General features: G+C 37.2%; 1 long non-coding RNA gene across 1 annotated transcript in view; it reads right to left on the bottom strand.

The window, feature by feature from the left end:
• Positions 1 to 202: 202 nt before the first annotated feature.
• Positions 203 to 20,362, bottom strand: part of LOC147600167 (uncharacterized) — a 38,119-nt gene continuing 17,959 nt past the window's right edge. Inside the window, exons 4-5 of the long non-coding RNA XR_015258991.1 lie at positions 6,269 to 6,460; positions 203 to 524 (exon numbers count right to left, since the gene is read on the bottom strand). This is a non-coding gene — a long non-coding RNA (uncharacterized LOC147600167). The remainder of the gene's footprint in view (positions 525 to 6,268; positions 6,461 to 20,362) is intronic.

Here is a 20,362-nt window from a genome sequence, read left to right as displayed (position 1 = left end):
AGGAAGACTTAAGGAAAACAAAAAACAAACAAACAAAAAAACCAACAAACAAAACCAAACACCCTCCCCCCCACCCCCCTGCATGCTTTAGTGTTTCCTCAGGAGACCTCCCCTTTTCCGGTTCTTTTATGATGTCTAAAGTCCCCAAAAGAACCACTTAAGACAGAAAAGCAGAAAAAATTAAAAGCCATTTTATTTCAGCTTCTATGGACTACACTTCAAGTAAGAATTGGCTCTATTTTTCACCCGGGAATCATCTTCACTTGATTATCAATACTGACAATTTTACCCGTTTAGGAAAGACGTGATTAGTTTTGACAGGTCATTGTGAAGGCTGCACCAAATTGTGTGCAGCTTCCAGCCTCTCTGCTCCAATTCCTGTCCCAGGACATTAAATCTCCACTTTTCTTGCAGGTCAGATGCCATCATCTTCTCCTGAGGAGATCAATTTCTTCAATGCAAGTAAATGAATGAATGAAGACACCGCTGTGTCAAAAATTGTTGCTGGATCCTGGTAGTTCATGCTAACAAGAGGAAAGAAGCTGGTGAGTGATTCCTACAGTTAACCTTCACACATACACAGATGGGGCTGAGCAAAGCTGTAAAGGCAATATCAGAAAGACATATGTTCCTGATGGAAAATGATCTTTCACCACCAGGTCATTGGTTCAAACCCATTCAAAAACTGCAAGAATAAGAAAGGTTAAAGGATTGAAGTTACTGAGAGCCCAAGGCTTTAAGAGTTTCCCTGTCCTCTCTGTGTACTTAAAAGGAAAAGATAAATAAGCAGCAATACCTAAGAGTACATGGTAGAAATGTCAATGAAGCATGAAGAATATCCTTTTAAAACTAGAAAAAAATAGAGTTGATACATTTCTCATATGCTCAAGTAACCAACTTCTAATGATAAACATGGCCACATTGTCACAGGAAATAAGAGTAATAAAAGTTGAGTGGGAAAATGAACACTGCTCATAGTATAACAATAGTGTGTAGGAAGTGGTGATCATAATAAAAAAATAAGATGATCTGATAAGTGAGTAGGTAGGGGAGTGGTAGATTTAAATAAAATAAACAAGTAGTATGTATTGCAAGGTTACCCAGCCAGCACATCAATTACACTTTACGCTTGAGCACACGTTTGCCAAAACATTAAAACCCCATTGGCCCTTAGACTGGAGTAGAGATGACTACTAGATATTTTCTATCAAAAATATTAGCCTAAGAAATATTAACCCCTTTCAGATATGCCACTAAGAATACACATGAAAAAAACTCTCCACAGGTGGACACTCAACATACTTTCGTTCAGGAAATCCCAGGAAGTTAAAATAAGATGCTTTTTCAGGCTTTTTCTCATCTACTCATTTGATGTTTGCAGTGTCTGCAGGACTGAAAATATCTTTGTGGAGTAGGTTATAATATTATCTTTTCAAGAGACTGAGATTGCTACATTTTCTGTACTGCTATGAGTGTCTTCTTAGTAAAATCATTAATGAAGCATCTTTATTATCTCAGAGAAATTTTCAGTACGTCCTAGACTTGGATAACCTAGGTAAGGTCTATAAACTGCATCGGTTTGGGTGGTGCAGGTCATGACATGTATCTTAAAAAGATAATAAGGTGTCTAATTATAGTGAAATACCAGAGTCTGCATGACTGGCAAGCAGGAATGCTATTGACTTTTTTTTCGGTGCTTTTAGAAATTCTGCCTTTTATGGCATTTATAAATGTTGCGACTTAATTGTTTGAGAGTGCAATGAGAAGGAATAAGCTTCACATGTCAGATGCTGGTAAACTGATTAATGTACTTCTGGAAGATATGTAGTTGGTAGAAAATTAAGTTAATATAGGGACCTGTGCGTAACAATACTTATTAAACTCTTATATCTTCCTATTGTTAAGTAATATGTGTTTCCCACATCCAATAATCTATTCCACTATCCACCAAGTTGAAAAAGTATTTATTTATACCTCTTTTTTTTTTTTTTCCATTGAAATGAGGTTTTAATATTGAATCTTGAGTTTTGATGCATGGCTTATTGGCTAGATGACAAAACCCAGCATGGTAATTAACGTACACAAGTACGAGGGAGCAGAATCAAGCTTTCTGGGCAGCGCAGTGAGCGCTGTGCCCTGATGGATGCATTTTCTTGTTTGCTTGCAAAAATAAATGCATCATTTCCTCACACTGAGTCTTGATTAGAATTCAGGAGCAAAAGTGGAGAAGTCATTGACAAGTTTCTTCCAGCACAGAAAGTTAATTTAATTTGCTAATAGACTGGTTTTCATGCAAAAGCACCACGTCATCCAACCCACTATGCTTGCGTCTGTGGCTTAAATTGTTTTCACCAATTCATACGCTGCCATTTGCATTACTCTCCTTAATGGTTCTGTTACCAAATAAGATAGAGGAAAATGCTCTCCTATCCCTTCAAAATATCCAGGAATAATTAACCCCTAAAATAAACTTTTGCTCTACTTTTAGAGGAATCATTAAGCAATAAAGTAAACAACAGATTTATTTTATTTTTTTTTTAATTCAACTTCGCTGGGGAGATAATTCTGGTATTTGTGGTGCCTGTCAGGTGCCTTGACAGCATTTCCCAGTTTTACTGGCATTTTACTACTTTTTCTCCCTGACCTTCCCTGAACTCTAGCTTTATTTTGGGAGTCTCAGTGTTGACAAAACTGAATTTTCCTCTTGCAGGTATTTTCTGGCTACCAGGGTCACCTTGTGCACTCCAAGTTCATGTTTCTTGCTGCCTTTTTTTTTTTGTCTCAAAGTGGCAGATCAGGGAGCAGAGAAGAAAGTGTCCATCCTTTAAATTCCACTTTGGGCATTGGCTCTCTGATTGTATTTTTCTCATGACTCGTCTAAGTCTTGACTTCTCCAGGAGTAAGGCAGATTTTTGAAGGTGTTTCCAGTGTATTTCAAAGCCCTGGACCACCATTACTGACCACCCTACTCTCTCTTCAGGGACTGGCAGGTGCAAAATAGTGCTTTGATGGATTCAACTTATGAAAGGTCTCCTGGTGGAAGGACCAGTGGAGGAAACATCATCAAGATCAGCAGCTCTAGATTTTGTCTCCTTTTGAATAGTCTGCACAAGAGCACAGGGTAGTTGGAGACAAAGGAGATATCTCAGGCATAGTGTAACAATTAGACCTCCATCCAGGAAAAGACCATGAGAAAAGACCTTATAAACTCTATGTGGAGAAGCTGCAATGTGGGTTAGACAGGTATGTCAAGATACCATCAGAAAAGGATCTTAGGAAATGACTAAAAATTGTATTATGATATTATGAAAAGTGAAGTACACATAACCAGTAATTGTCTATATGCGTAGAAAACCTTGGTTGTGAAAACTGTAAAGGAAACAAGTATTTACTGTATTATGAAAACTAGTTTCTTAAAATCAATGTGTACTTTAGCGGTCACATCTTTTTTGTGTGGTTATCCAAAAATTTCAGTTCCAACTTGTCCTGTGTGCCTACACTCAAAATTAAAAATACCCTTGTGTTATCCTAGTCTACCACCTGTTTAAAGAATGGCATTCAATTCTGATATAATAAATAAAAAAAAAATATAAATATGTTAATTTTAAAAAAAATCACTTAAGAAAAAAATGTTACTTGAAAATTACAGTTTTCAAGCACCAAGGCCTTAAAATTCTGACCAGGTGTTTTAATAGGAATCACACTGGACTTCTGCCAGGCATTACATGAAAAACATCCTCCTAAGTGTCCTCATTGAAATTATGAAAACAGTGCAATTCAGCTAAATCTAAAAAAACTTACCCCTAAGTAATCTTGCCATGACTTTTCATTTTGGTGCATTAGTTTAAAGTACACATTGAACCCAGGCCAAATCAATACTTGATTTAAAAAGGAGGAATGGTGAGTTTTGTTAGAGTCTGGAGGTGTCAGCATCTATACATGTCTTTTTTCCGATAACCATGCATTGCAATAACAGAATTTCTACCCTCAGCTGTGTCGCTGAGAAGACATTTGGTTGGTGTTTTCTACAGGAACAAACCTGATAAAAGAGTACCTTAACATAAGTCTGTAAATCCAGCTGAGGCCCACAACTGTGTGAGGGCCATGTGAACAGCAGAACAAATAAGTAACCATTTTCTGACTCTGGTTCATTTCTCAACTCACGTAATTTGCAAAGGGACGAGTTTTCCCTTCCAAGTCTTCCATCACTAAAAGTGTACATAGCAGAGTCTGATCTAATCCTCCCAGGAGTTAATTTCCATTGACTTCAGCAAAGTGTTCAAGACTCCCTATTTTCATCTTTCAATTATAATATGAGCTTTTAGAATGGATTCCTGAGGATACAGCAGAACTTCTTATGTTATGGGGTTTTTTTTGCAGCTTATTTTAATATCTATGAAATCTCACTCAAATATCATAGCAAGAAATGTTATTTTTTATCATTTTTCCAGTAATATTAATAAATATTAACATTATGTTAATGCATAATTAAAACATTAACATTAGATAAATGTTAAATAGCTGGATGATTTCTAGTCTGAACTATACCTGCAGCCTTCGGCACTGTTGCTATGTAACAGCCATCGATACCTGGGAATTCTTGGAAGAGAGTTCAATTTTTCTTCCTAATTTCTCCCTTACACATTTTTCTGCTCTCAGACTCACTCCGTGGCCTTTTGGGGGAATATCCTCCTTCCTGGACATACGTGTTACAGTGCTGTGTCCATGGAAACTGGAGTCCCGAGAAGGCAAGAAATACCGAACAGCAGGTTTTGCCTCCTCCAAGACCCAGCACTTAGCCCCAGATCATCCTCTGTACTTTCCTTTTCTTCCAGATAATTGTTTGTTTCAAATTCTATTTTTCTGAAATGGTTTCGTTTTGATCTTAGTTTTCAACTGTTTTTAAAGGTATAAAGATTGATTGCATTCTCCCCCTTTCTTTTTAGCTGCCATTTGTCACTGTTATGAAAAACATCAAAATGAAGGCTACTTCTATTAAACAAGAAACACTATCACTCCCATGCAAGCTGTCTTTGTATAAGGGAAAAAAAAAAGAAGAAATAGCCTTTCCTCCATGGCTAGATTTGATTTTCCCACATAAATCCACACCTTCACACACCCCACCCACGCATCATTTTATATGTGCTGCCAAGCTAGTGAAATGCCACAGACTGCAAACAAATATTTTACAAACAATTACATTTATCTTGTGAATGGCACCCTCTGATTAGCTTTCTTATAATCAGTCACACTGATATCTGATTCACGAAAGCTCAATTATGCCTCTGTAAAAGCAATTAGATGGAGACCTTAAAAGAACAGATTAAAAGGTTTGAATACTTGGAGAGAGTAATTTAAAAATATTAAAAGGAAATTACTTTTTAATTTTATGTATTCATCTCTTTGTAAGTTAATGAAATTAATGAGGCAAGAAATGAAATGGAAATTCCACAACTTTGCATTTCTATAGTTAGTTTGTTTGCCAGGAGCAATCCCAGAAAAAGCCATATTTACTACCAGTTTACAGCTAAAAATAATTGCAAGAGTATTTCTATTGCATATTTTGCCTCTTTTCTTTCATATAATCTACAAATGTCCTAAATATCTCCCTAAAGGAGTCTCTGCTGGCCAGCATGAGGCTGCAACCCTACTGTAAAAGTGTGCAAAGTGACCCTGGAAAAATCAAGCATTTCTATTAAGATTGTTTCTTCCCTTCTGCAAACAATATCAGTTCAGCTTTCTGTGTCAACAAGACTTTGAAACTGATCATTTGGGAAACTGTGAGCTGTGGCCTAAGAACTGTGAAAAAAAAAAAAAAAAAAAAAAGGGCAGTTTTCAGAAGATATGTGTGTACTTGAAATGCTTTCTTCCTGGTGCTACAGATGGGGAAAGATTTGCTTGTTTCTTTCGTCTTAGCTTGGAAAAATCAGCACAATCAAAATAAATCATAGAATCATAGAATGGCTTGGGTTGGAAGGGACCTTCAAAGGTCACCTAGTCCAACCCCCCTGCAAGGAGCAGGGACATCTCCAACCTGATCAGGTTGCTCAGAGCCCCGTCCAACCTGGCCTTGAACGTTTCCAGGGATGGGGCATCCACCACCTCTCTGGGCAACCTGTTCCAGTGTTCTACAACTTGCCCTGTAAAAAATTTTTCCTAATATCCAATCTAAATCTACCCCCCTCTATTTTAAAACCATTACCGCTCGTCCTATCACAACAGGCCCTACTGAACAGCCTGTCCCCATAAGAAATGGGCTGAAACTCACCCTGCGGTTCCTTTGTAACTCTTGAAGGTCTGTAAATTTTGATCAAGCACCCAAGCGACTGATGAATTCCAGCAATCGATTAGGCCAGGTACTTTAACAAGATAGCTGGCAGCATCTCCTGCTCCTGACATCTTGTTGAGCAATTTCAGTCTGCAGTACATTCTTGGTAAGCTGCCATCCTCAACCCTTTCCCTTAAAAAAAAAAAATTCATAATTCCACATCCCAGCTCTGGGACACACCAGTACATAAAAAGAATTAATACTTATAGTCTTAGAGACACAGGTTGGCTTATATTTCTTATAAGCTGGTTTTGCTGTACGCAGGATCACGTCTCTGGATTAGGGTGGGCTACGCGAGGAGACAGGAGGCTCCAAACAGGCAGTAGCAGAAAGTTTTTGGTTGTTTAGGTCCTAAAAACCATCAGCAGTGAGTGCAGATACAGAATGAGCGAAATAAAAACCGACAGCGCTGAAATGAAGCAGAAATGGGGAACCACTGCTCTTCAAAATTGTCCTCAAAAATGTTAGGAAGGTCATTAAAGAAAACCTTATTCAAGTAGGTATTAATATTTGATAAAGATCTGAACCTCAATCTTATTTGGGGTGAACTGAATGGAAATAGGAGAGTTGGAGTTTTAGTAAGAAAACTGACAATTCCTGTAAAAGCTCATGTGAGTCAGAGCTATGGAGGCTGGGCAGAAACATTGGACTTTCTGCCTGTGTCCTAAAAAAGCCAATAATCCAGTCAGAGCCCTGGTGCCTGTTAATCCATTTAATACTGAATGTGTACATTAGTAATTGTAGAACATAATTCAGAAGTGGAGACAGACTGGATTTCTCAAAATTTTTCAAGATTTCAAGTTCATTTCCTGAAGAATTTGGAAGAGAAGCATGTCTGATACTATTGCTTGTGAAATTGGTGGGAGTCACTTGGTTGAATCCTAAGCTTCTTTGGGAACATCCTTAGAAGGAACAGGAAGGGGAACATGCAAAGCATCAAAATCTGAATGACTATATCTAAAATAAAGGGAAGTCAGTACAATTGTTCAAAACAAGTGACATCAGTAGCCTATAGTTCTTGTGAGGAACAAAATGAAAAGATAACTTTTGAGAAAAGTGGCGAAAAAAAATACACCATCAGGGCTGGTTTTCCAAGCTAATATAACACTAAATCAGAACGTATTTTACTTTTACTAGAAGCTATGAAATACTTAATTAAAAAGATCATGTTGGCAAGAAGTCTTTTTATTAGTTATATCAAATCACAAGCAATTACTGTAGTATTAAACAGGTAATATACCAAAAGTGTCATTTATTGTTATGAGATTCTATGGAGTTTAAAGCTCTGTTTAATAATATCGACAATGATGATAATAACAATAACAGACAAAGCATTAGCAGGAAGCTTGTGAGACCATTCCCCCTCTTGTCCTGCCCAGAAGAAATCCTCCTGACAATTTTGAGTCTCAGATTGCACTGCTAGGACTATGCAAGATAGATAGTCCTTAAGTTGCAGCATCTGAGTCTCACTCCACCAAATATGAATGTTTTCAAGCTTCTCCATATCAAAAGGAGGTGGGTTATCAGCTCCCCTTTGCTCTGAACCAGATTTCCTTGCAGGACATTTGCTGTTGGTCACCCATCCTTGGAAGCTAGGGTGCAGCTTGGGCTGTTGCAGGACTCACCATAAAAGCATCTTTCCTAGGACCCAAGCCTGGGAACCCTCTTTGCATGGATATCTTTCTTGAAGAGGAATGTTTAAACCAGATATTTTTGAAGTGCAGTAACTCCTCTAAAATGAATGGCTGCAGGTGGACACAGCACTTCAAAAGAAGCAGATGTCTGGTTTTAGATGCTCAGTAGTCACTCTTTGCTTTGACTGGGGTAATGAAGACATCAATCTGGATTTAATAACAAAACTTTATAGATAATTATTTTCTTAATTTTTCCCATTACTTTTATACATAGACCTTAACCTTACCAGTCCCTCCTATACCCCATTTCTCTTCTGCTAAGCAAGAATTTGCTATTTCACTTAACTTATGAGTTTCCTTCTTCTCTTACTCGTCTCACAGTTGAACAGGAGCTATCTATTATTAAAATATCCTTTTTTTTTTTTTCTTCTTCCCATCTAAAGCTTTTTAAAATGCCTTGTACAGGGCATTTTCTTTTATAACTTCAAGGCCCATTTAAAAACAACTCCCACGTCACTCTCAGCAGGGGAGTTGGGTTCCACTGTGTTTTTGTCCCAAAACAGTGGCTGTATTTCAAGTCTGATAGTGGTCCACGTGCCTGAATGGTCATCAAGCTTAAACTATTTTCTATTATGCCAACAGACTGCATGGGATTTAGTATATATCAAAGCATCCAGTTAAGGAACAATTTTAGACCTTTACACAGAATTCATAAATTCTGCATAAACAGATTCCCTGAACGATCACTGCTAAGTCAGCTGTGAATATATGTGGGTAAGTGTAAGTGCTTATGTAGCTAAAATAAACAAATAAAGTAGCAGATGACATTATATCTTCAGTAACACTATAATAAATCTTCAAAGTAAAAACTGGATTTAATACATATTTGTCTGAAGACAGGATTTGGTCTAAGATGTTATAAAACCTTTAAGTATATTGACAATGCACAGCAGTAAAATATTTAATTTCCCTATTTGTAGCAACGCACTAGCAACGCTTAAAAATTTCAGGCCTTGCTCTGCAATTAACTTGACTTTGAGAAGGTTTTGGACCTAACTGGAGTCTGTTGCAAGATAAAAAAAAAATTCTACTAAAAGAAATCCATTACTGCATATTTAATTTTAGATTTGAAGGACATATCCTTTGAAAGTTTAAATCTAGCCAAATTTTATACTTTCGTTATAATCTTTGTATTATTTTTACAGGGAGAGGTTTTGATTTCAGTGTCTGTAAATCAACATAACATCTTGATTTTCCCACCTACCCAAATTGTTGTACATAAAGTCATGTTATCTTCTTTGATGCCTTCTCTTTGAGATCAGCATCAGTGATACTAAGTATGTAGGCATCTACATGATTTTAGGTACATCAGTGACTAATTAGGTATTTATTATTTTTGTATTTCTCATTATTATCTGGTGTTTTTCTTGGCAGCAGCTTTGTCACCTCTGCTCACATCATTGTCTAACACAATTATTCAACAGGAAGTGCTGGTCTGTACAGTCACTGACTCATAAATATTATAAAAGCTTTGTCATTGTACCCTGACAATATCTAAATAACAATATCAAAATGTATTTCTATTAGTCATACTGTTAATTCTATGGAACCGCAAATATATCTTTGTTCACAGAAAAAAAATGGATCTTTTAGGTAGTTTAATTTCCAGAGAAGTAATTCACTGTATCACTCCAATTTTACTTGTTCTTCGTTTGCTTCAGGGATGATTATATTCAGAATATGGAAATTGTAATGACTGAATCTTTTATTTCAATGACAGTTTGAGATGGAACTATCTGAATCTGCTCAACAGAAAATAAATTCACAGAAAATAACAAATTACCTCTGTCTTACAAAATAAAATAAATAAGGGATTCAAACTTTATTGGGAAGAAGTAAAAATGTTTTTAAACTGTTAATGTAGAGAATTGGATGCTCCCATTTATTTCATGCGTTTCAGGCTGATCTGCAAGTAGAATCACTTGTTCACCAAAGTAGAACAGAGAAGTAATAAATTTGCAGAAATACTTAGAGTAAGCCTACGCAAAACAACAAAAAACCCCCATATTTTTCATTTAAAAAATACTTAGTAATAGTGGGATAAATCCATGTCAGTTCCTGCTTTTCTGTTTTCCACTACCTTGTCAGCTTTTGCCGTGTGATCTTAGCTCCACTGAAGTCCATAGTAAAAACCAAAAATCCCTCGCTGAGCTAAAGTCAAGCACTTTGTGAGAATGTGGTACTCTGAAAACTAAGACCTTGAAAATGAAAAACACTTTATTTTCATTTCGTCCTGTTTTCTTATTATTACCTCTATGAGCCCTCAGAAACCTTCAACTTATTTTTCAAGGATATTATGAATACATTTCTGGCTCTATTCTCTTAATCGTACATCAATGCAGAAGATAACACTTATCTTCTTATTTGCAAAGCAGAGCTTTGGAGTTATTATTTACTCACAACAGACAGAATATGGACAGTGGCAGCCAATAACTGTTGTCATTATTTCCACATTTTACTCCCAAATATTTCAGTCTTTGAATACAAACATTGCTGGAGCTGGAAAAGCCCTTCATTCACAATCCCCTCAATAAGACTAAGAATTTTTAATGGTCCCTGCCAATAGGACAGGACATTTATTTTGGCCAGCATTCATATGTGTTGACAAGGGAATGAGCAAAGTCCTAACCCACTTTACACAGGCCATGAAATATTCCCATCAAAGGGTAACACTGCTAAACTAAGAATTGGGCTGGTTTTTAAGAAGTGAAGAATGCTGTATAAGCATGAATCCTTGGAGCAATTAAATCCTTCAGAAGGCAGCCATATAACAGGATTTCATTTAGAATAAGAAGTAAAAGACGTACATTCTTGGGTCGCATATGAGATAAAGCTCAAATTCCACATTTTTTATTTTTTTTCCAATAAATTATTTGAAGAATATCCACTTTATTCAACTGCCAGGCCTAAAGCTTTCCAAGATAATATACTGCTTCCTTTGATCCTACTTTGGCGCAGACACAATATGTTTCATTGTAATCGGAATCCTCTCTTTTGTTTCATGTTTAACATCAGACATTTTAACAGAAGAAAAAAAAGCCCTTGTTCCATCCAGGTTTCAAAAATGCCTTCTTTGCATCTTTTTACTTTACCTCTGAAACCGACATATCTCACCAGTGTAAAATGCTGAATGTTACATCTCCAGTTTTTCTGTGTTTTCTGAAAGTTTCCCTGTCCCGCAGCTCTTGTATTCCCAAATCTGCGGTTTGAACCCATAAAATACTCTCCATCCTTGCTTGTGGAAAGTGTCAAATATATGCATATCTTAAATCTGCTTTCAGTTCTGGATCATTCACCCACTTTTAGAGAGAAACTTAATTTTGTTAGCTCTGAGGTCAGATCGAAACTCAGCCCTACCTCAAGAATCTCCAACTAATACATCAAGATGGTCCGGTTGAGGTTTGTGCCATGAACTCAGGCCCTCAGAGGACTCACCCTGACAACCAAGAAGTCAGACTTTAAATCTAGACTCACTGTCATTGACTGCAGCTAGGATTTACGACTAAGCTTCTCTTAAACCCTTATATCAGTGAATCATAATTGCTCTTCTGAGACAACCTGGGTTTTGCTATTCAAATCCTCCCACTGCAAAACCAGCTGGCTGCCCTTGCCCTTGACAGTCATGTTTTCAAAAAGTTTCACAGATTTACTTCATAGAGTCAGCAAATATTACCCGGGCTCTTGTGACACAGTGGAGTCCAGTCCCGCACACAGAGAAATGTCAAGGTGCCCAGTAAGAGGTATTTTTGGCAAACAAATGCCCATCTTTGACATCAGAAAGGTGTCTAATGAATATTTATTTTCAGCATAAAGCGTGTCTTCTAAGAGGATGCGTAAGTCATATACAAGTGAGCAAAAGGAGCCACCAAAGGAGGGGCGGGGAGGGGGGGAAATGGAGGAGAGAACAATGGTATTAGTACAAAGGAGAATCAGGGCATTTGAATCAAATAGTTTAATAAGAAGTAAACTAACATGAACAGAGCTGCAAATTGTATATGAAATTATTAATACAAGGTGAAAACATGCAAGACGTATGGTGAGAAGATTTAGCATTACTCACTTCAGTACAAAATGTGTCGAGAACTACACTGTGCCTTCCCTTGGAGAGTATGTATCGGTCATAAATATTACACAAATTTAAAAGATCCAATATACTTTTCTAACTACACATTTTCTGGATCAGTGGATGAAAGAAGGTCAGAGGTTTAAGTACACAGGAAAAGAAAGGATGGTTAGCAAACAAAAGGAACAGACGATGAGAAAGAAGGTGTTAAACTAGTAAAGAGACCAGGATATTTAGTAGGCTTCTCCTGCAAATACAGAAATCGTTTGAAAATAAATTTAAGACCTTGCATAAAAGGCTTTTTCAGAGGAAAGCTGTATTTGCAATTTGGTCAAAACCTGAAATCAACCTGTGCTTTCTTATAGATCTTCCCATCCTCTTTCCACAATTTCTAAAGATATTTTTAAAAAATATCCTCAGCATCTATTTTCTTAATGTTAATTGTTGTCAAAGACCCTGATCTGTTTTGACAGTCACAGCACATTTATATGCAGCTTCTCAGCTGGAAAGGAGCTGAAGCAGAAGGAAGGCTTTTTCTGGGCTAGACTGCTAAGACACAAGTTTTTGGCCGTGCAAACAAGCTCTGACTCTCAAGTAGGTATGTGCATGTGCTTGCACAGTCTTTCAAATATTTTTAGCTTTGGATTGCCACCAACTTGTAAACTTTCTGTGTGCCTGTGCACATTAATTCTTTTTCTCACTGTAAACTTCCTCACCTTTTGGGGAAAAAAAATGGTATGAGATTATGTTAGGAGAGTAAACACACTTAGCCTTAGGTCTAGGTCAAACATTGACTCGAAGAAACAATAATTGTGTCAGTAAATTATTTCTGGCACAATATCTGTCACCTATTTCAAAAGAGTTGCAGGCAAACATGCCCATTCCTCAGCTTAAACAAACCTGGCCTCCGTGCTGCTGGGCTGGCAAGAGACGGTTATATTTCTTTTCTCCTTTTTTTTTTTTTCAAGTTTTAAAAGATCCTTGTTGCCAGGTTTCAACAACAGCCATTTTAAGCACTGGAGTTGTTTTTTTTTCCTGCCAACTTCTGGTTTCTTCTTTGTTTTCTGAGAGGGAATTCGAGCGCTTTGGTCTGCAGGAGATGGGACACTCGCTTCCCTGGTGCTCCTGTCTCCCCTTCTTCTGAAGGGTCAATGTGTCTGTTGGGAAAGGACGTGGGGAATCGGTATTGAACAGCAGTCAAAGTACTCAGTGCAAGTATTTGTGTAAACATTATGAAATTAAAATTCTACGTATTGTTAATACTATTGTATAGGAGAACAGTAATATTGGCTTGATGTGTCCCTACGTTTGTCCAGGAGACCTCATGTTACACGCATAGTTCAGGACTCTCTGAATGCAGCAACTTCTTCTGTAGATGTGTGCACTAGTTTCAAGATTAACTGCAGTGTTAGTATTAGTTTTTTTTCTCAGTTTGCTTCTCACTTTACCAGTTTCTGAAGTTTCTTAGACCAATCTAGTTATTTTCCATCCTAACTGAAAAAAAACAGATGGACAAGAGAGGTCACAGATAGCCTTGAAATTATGCTGTATTCTCCAAGGAAGGGATGAAAACCTGCATTTTTGTCATTTACAAGTGGCTATTTACTTATACTGCCCCATAATGAGACCTTGGAATTCATTCATGACTGAAAATCAAAGACCTTGTAGCAAGCATTTATGTAAACCTTACTGAGTAAAAAAAGAGCCATACGTATCTTTCACATTATAGTATAAGAGAATAATAATATTAAATAACCCAGAGAATGCTGCAATGTAAATGTATCAACTGTGGGTCTGCGTAAAAATAAGACTACACATAAAACTTTATAGCCAATGTGTTTTTACTATTCTAAATTACCTCTTAAGTATAAAAAAAAATCAATTTGCCTATGTCCTGTTAGCCAAAGAGTCCAGAGGTCTAATATTTCATCTTATAAAATTATTTAAAGAAATAAAACAAACTGTCTTTGAAAAGTTAGCTGACGCAAAAAAAAAATATATTACATTTGAAACTCTTAGCATAAAATTAAATTAGACAAGAAATAGGGGAACTGACACAATACTATTTGAGTGACTAAATCAATTTAGGCTGGGGTCATGCTGCATTAAGGGAATACGTTAAACAGGCAGGACTGCATTTTCCCTTCTTTTGGAGAGGACTGAAGTTTATTTGACATCCACACCTTAGCAATACATGTGACACAGGGAAATGTTATTTTTCACTGTCACTTTAGTAGAAATGAGAGCTGTTCCTGTTGAATGCAAACCTTGCTCCTCTGACCTGTGTGTTCTTGAGCTTGCATTATCTGAAAAGGCTGTACCACTAGTCCCCTCAGCAAATGAAATTATCAAGGGCAATTGTATCTCGCCCATTCAATGTTTTAGGAGACACAAGTCTGATTTTGTTAACAAGCTCTCCTCACCCACTGATCCTTTACCCTTTTTCTGCACCTATACCAGTCTGGATTCACCTTATCGGAAGATGGACAACAGGCAATGTACACAGCAACTCGCTTCAGAGACTTATTCAGTAACCTAAATATTTCATTATCATCTTCACAGGAAAAAGGTTACAGTTGCTCTTTTCTAACGCCCGACAGAGCAGCTGATACACAGCATGCAGCTGAATACTATATGGTATCTTTTTGAGTGTGTCAGACTGATGACTTCATCACCATCTTCTCCACCCGAACTAAAAATTTTCCATATTGTACCAAATCAGATGTTTTGCTGAAAGTTAAAAACCAAGATATCCCTTTATTTTTCTCATTCCTTTTTTTTTTTCAAATATATGTAATGTCTAAAAAAATTGTGATGATTGAGGTATAGTAAATTATGGAGCATTTTACTGTATTTCCTCATATGAATTTTTTTTTAATTCCAGATGCAGATGGAGGCGAGCCTAGCATGTGAATATATAAGATGATTATTTAAGATTTTTTAAACTTTAACTTATTTAGTTACATGGTTGGCATAACTTCGAGCATGAAAAATACAAACTAAAGTTAGGCAAATGAAAAGCCTGGGTTTTAAACCATGCATATGCAATTTGTTGAACTTGTTGTCAGATGTATACAGGGAAGGAGTTTAGAAGGGTTCAAATGAATGATTAGCTGTGGGCATGGAGGGAGTGAATTTGACTGAACATCAAACAGGGAAATGATGAAGGGACTATGAGCCCTTGTGCTTCAGGCCATAAACAGTGTTTAGGAGGAAAGTACTGTTATGACTGGGTCTTTCCATCACAAATGGGATTATTGTACTTTGAGTGATGACTAAAGGACCAAAGGATGCTGCAGTGGAAGGACATAGGACAGTTGTGATATTCCAAGAAATAAAAATTGAAAAATCAAACCTCATAATTTTAAATCTCTTAATCTATTCTATCATTTATTCTGCCTATTCTGTTTGTAAACTCCATTAAAGTGCATTAACAAACTATAACACTGAAGGCAGACGAGAAATCTAATTATCTTTTGTCGCAAAGCACCATATGCTTCTTTTAACTTCAAATAATAGACTGAAGAACATTAGTATTTTAAATGAATCTTTGATGAAGTTGAACAATAGAGAGGAAAAAAAATAAGTAAATCAATATATTCCAGATACATTGTTTTTTACTAGATGAGTTTACCTTGTCACATACTGATTTTTCAGCATACCAAAGGGTAAATGAAAACAGGTGACATGGTTATCCAGTTTTATGTCAGACATCGTTTTACTTCCAGCTGTGGCCCTGAGGAAGTTTTTGTTCAGGATTTTTTATTATTACTGTATTTTTGGCATGCTCATCTAGTTGCAAAAGTACCAGATGTCTCCATTGATTTTTTGAATGAACAAGTAAACTAGAAAATAATAATAATAATTTTAAACTCCCTCATATATTGAACACAGAAAGGATGGCCCTGTTCTTTGGGATTTCTTTTTTACTCCAAAATGTTATATTGCAAAAAATAAAACATAAACAACACCCTAACCCACCAAAACAAAACAAACCCCCAAAGCAACACCTTCTTATAGCTGACATCACTGAATTGAAGACTACTTATTCAGAAGGAGTGAGGCCAACACGTTCCCTCTCCATCCTAGCAGGTGTCTGAGTGTGCCAAGGAAAGCGAGGCTGCGTGGGTGCAGGAGTGGGGCCATCAGTCCACTCTAAGCCATGTTCTTCACCCAGGACTTCACACACTTCATTTTTGCTGTTGGCACCACACAAGAGATTGCTCCAGCCCATATTTCAGAGAGGGATGCTTTGCCCCAGGGAGCCTGAATGGATGTGCAGAGCTCACTGCGCTTCACCCCTTTCTGCAGCATGATGGCATGCTGTGTGTCAAATGCGGTGACCATTTTTCCAGGGGTATTTGTAAAGAGGTGAACCCTGTTTTCAAATGGCAACCCTTCTGGTGATATGATATGGATAAACAGTTGTTTTAAAATGTTTCTGTTGTACACTTCTGAAATTTTCCTTATCCTCTTCCTTCCTTGTTCACAGGTTTTACATGAGAATTTCTGAGATAATCAACATATTTTTTAGAGTTCTTTCTAATCATTGGCAGCTGCCAGAATTTTTTTAAATGCATGATCAGTCTTTTATTGAGTAATTCATAAACAAAATTAAAAGGTAAACAAATGGCTGTTTACAATATTGAAGTTAGAACAAAAAAAAAATCAATTTTAGATATTTGGCAAGACTAATTTTGCTTTGTCTCCAGCTAGAAAGAAAACAGAAACTCTTTGGCATGTCTGTGAGAGTAAGTAAGACATACACAGGGACCATGACTGGCAGTGCTTTGTGAAGCCATTGCATGCTCTTCCAGGTGATTAATACCAGCCTGTAACTTTTGATAGAAAAGTGAAATTGTTTGTATAATTTGGTGCCAGCCTTCTCCCCTTTCTCTATACTTCCCAACCCATTGTTCAGTTTAAATTCATTTTATAACCTTAGTTACCTGTGCTGGAACTACACTCCTATTTAGGAAGGTGGAGATTTGGTAGAAATTTCACGCAGGGTTGCTCAGTTTTGACACCTCTGTCTGTTTCCAACCAGAATTAGAGGCCACATGTCTTGCAGGATCTGGATTTTTTTTATATTTTAAATGCATTTTGCACTTTTATGTTACTGATGCAACATGATGTGCTCGTTTCAGATTATGTGTCTTTGCCTTTATGTACCACATAAACAATGTACCTTTATAGTTGTGTTTCACAAAAAGAAGAAAAGGGCTTTCATACATGCACACACATTTGCTCTGGTTTTCTTTTAAAGGATTACTCACATTCTTTCCAAAAGAAGCTGGCAATATTTTCTCTCAGAAAGGAAATTAACTATAACAGCAGCGTCTAGTTTCCTTAAATATATTAGTACTTTAATATTTGATATTGGGTTAAGATCCGAAAAGAGAAATAAAAGCTGTTAAAATCTTTAACACATCACTTCAATTTCCTCAGAAAGTCTAAGAAAGCAATTCCATCTATTCTATTCATTACATAAAGCAAAAGAGGATTACTTTAAATATGTTCAGAGACCTTAACTCTGCAATATCCTGGTGGAATTTGCATGTAATGAAGATTTTAGACCAAATTCTGCTTTCAGATAAAGCCACAGTAATATCTTTGACTTCAGGACCAGTTTGACTGAAACTGGATCTTGACCACATCATACTCTGGCAGTTTTTTTGGGTAACGTCTCCTTTCCTACTCACAGAACTGTTTGTACGGGTCAATCCTGCTCCAAACGGAGGTTCAGGGACCATCAGTCACCTGCAATGTGCTCTCATTCTGAGTGCAGAGTGAAGGAATTTGGAAACTAGATAAAGAAATGTAATACTGGGTAGCTAAAGAATTTTATTCAAAGCAACAATCCACAAATTAAAATTTTTTAACACATCCTAAGAATGCCCTTTTCCAGTTTCACCCACAGAAGAGGCATAGCTGGCTAATATAATTTCCAGACTGAAAAGCAATATCTTCCTAGCTAAGCATTTCATTTGGATCCTGACAGTTCATTCAAGATCCTTTGGGTTTTCATCTCTCCACTTCAGGTATATTATTCCAGATAATAGCTACAATATTTGCCATTTTTATCTCCTCCTCTCAGTGGTTCTGTAAAAGTGCTTTTTGCATATATTTGTCTAAAATGTTTCTTGCAGGGCTTTTGAGTGCACTGACGGGCACTCCAGACATTGTTGGCTGGAAATGTGCGCTTAAGACGTTTCTGATCTGGTTTTTTTTCCCCATTATCAACTGCACTTTTGTATACTCACTTTAAAATTAGTCCATCAATACTAGTCTTAATTGCATTTATTTCTAACATGTCTCTCTCTCTCCTGCATCCTCTCTATGATGATTCCTTTGCAGATAGCCTTGCTTTTTTCGGCTGCATGTTCAATTTTTCCCAGGCTGATGAACCTCATATCAGCTCTGAAATGTGGAATACAGTCAGAGGGAGGGACAGAGACTGCATCCTCACCAAAAACATCTGAGAAAGAGACAAAAAAATCTGATCTTATCTCTGGCTGAGGAGGTTTTTCAGGCCCATCCCAAGGCTACTAGTATCCCTTCAGTCTACTAATAAAAAGCACAAACCTACCTCCCTTCTAAAATTCTTTTCCACATTTAGCCAGGATAATGTTTTTAAGTGAGCCTTCATCGGTTCTTAAAAAGAAAGCACGTAGATACCTTTCTTCATGAAATACTTCCAGTGAGATATAAGTGGATGATGGCACATCTCCAAAGTCCCAAGTAAGAGACCTGTGCTGCAGTGGGGACAGCATGTAAGGGACTTTCCACCTTTTTTTTTTTTTTTTCTTCCACTTCTTTTAAGTGGATGTCTCTTTAATTGTATAGTTGAGGATCCTTAATATGTCTCCTCATTGTACAGTTTTGGATTCCAGATGCTTGATACTTTTGAGAAAGACTAGGATGCAAATAATTGCAATCATCTACTTTATTTTTTTTTTTTCTTTTTTTTCTTTCAGTTGGACTAGATCATCATTGTATGTCCCTTCCAGCTGAAAATACTCTATTCTCTGTCCTTTTTTATGCCTTCAGTCTTAAGCATAATTTACTCCAACAGCTCCCCATCCTGCCTTTGGCCAACAGCATTTTTAAGTAAGTTTCCTATCTTCACCGTAGAATGATTCTCTGATCACCAGGAAGAAAAAAAAAGAGAGAAACGGACAGTTTCCCCTGAGCCGTCATAAATATTTCCTGCCAGGACCCCAGTGATAAGATGGAGCTGGCAATTTCATTTTGCAGCGGCATCACAGAATGGCAAAAAGGAATCGTACGGTGTTACTGCTTATAGAGCTCATAAAGCCCCATCGAGATCTCTGTCCCCACATGCCCACGCTGAAGAATGGATATGATAAAGCTTGGATGTCATCCAAACTCTGCTTTCTGTCTGCTGTTTTCTGTTTTCAGCAGCTGAGCTTTTCAAATACATACTAGAATAATGTGAGCTCAGGAGATGTTTATTTAAACAAATAGAATTAGGTTGTATAGCTATGTTGCTAATGACAGTTCCTGAAACACATTTAACAGCAATTTGATGTTATTACTACAGCTAAGTAGTTTTCATGAGGCCCCAGTTAAATATTTCTCCACTAACTCATCAAGACAAAGAGTTGACCTCAGCTTTCTTTCAGAGTCCATCAATACAGCTCCTTGCGAAGCAGAGGGGCTGTTTAAAACAAAAACAAAGCCAAGAACTTCCACCTCCTCCTGTTCCATATTAGCTAAACACTCTGAGCCTGCAGGGCTGGCCATCCCCTGATGGCTCGTAAGAGCTGTTTTCATTCTATTTTTAAGGGTAAAGTTCTTAATAAAGGTGGGCTGCCTGCTGGGCTCCTGATGGATTTAAGGTCTTGATATTCAGATTATAGTGGAAGTAGCTAAAGAGGAGGGAAAATGCATTCTAGTCTTGCTGTTGTGTTCAAAGGAAGTCTAATCACGTCAGGCATTTTTTTTTTCCCAAATTATTTTTGTTCAGCCTTCATTAGCATAGTTTAGATTAAGCAGTCTACACAAACTGGGACATGCTTTGTTTCAAATGCCATACCATAAAAAATCTCTCGGGAAGGAGAAAGATTCTGCCAATAAGGGAGCATCACTGCATTTTGTCAGCATAATGGAAATGTACTGTAGCTGGGTATTTTCTTCAGAATATGCATTTTGTAGAGCTCTCCACCCCTGGCATTGCCCTAGAGCCTGGGTTCAGTGCCTCTTGTATTCAGAGGCACTTGTCCCTTACCACTATGTGCTCCTCTCAATGAGGTC

This window comes from Chlamydotis macqueenii, chromosome 6 (genome assembly GCF_036417535.1).
Source record: "Chlamydotis macqueenii isolate bChlMac1 chromosome 6, bChlMac1.mat, whole genome shotgun sequence".
Classification (NCBI taxonomy): Eukaryota; Metazoa; Chordata; class Aves; order Otidiformes; family Otididae; genus Chlamydotis; species Chlamydotis macqueenii.
This window is presented reverse-complemented; position numbering and strand designations above follow the sequence as displayed.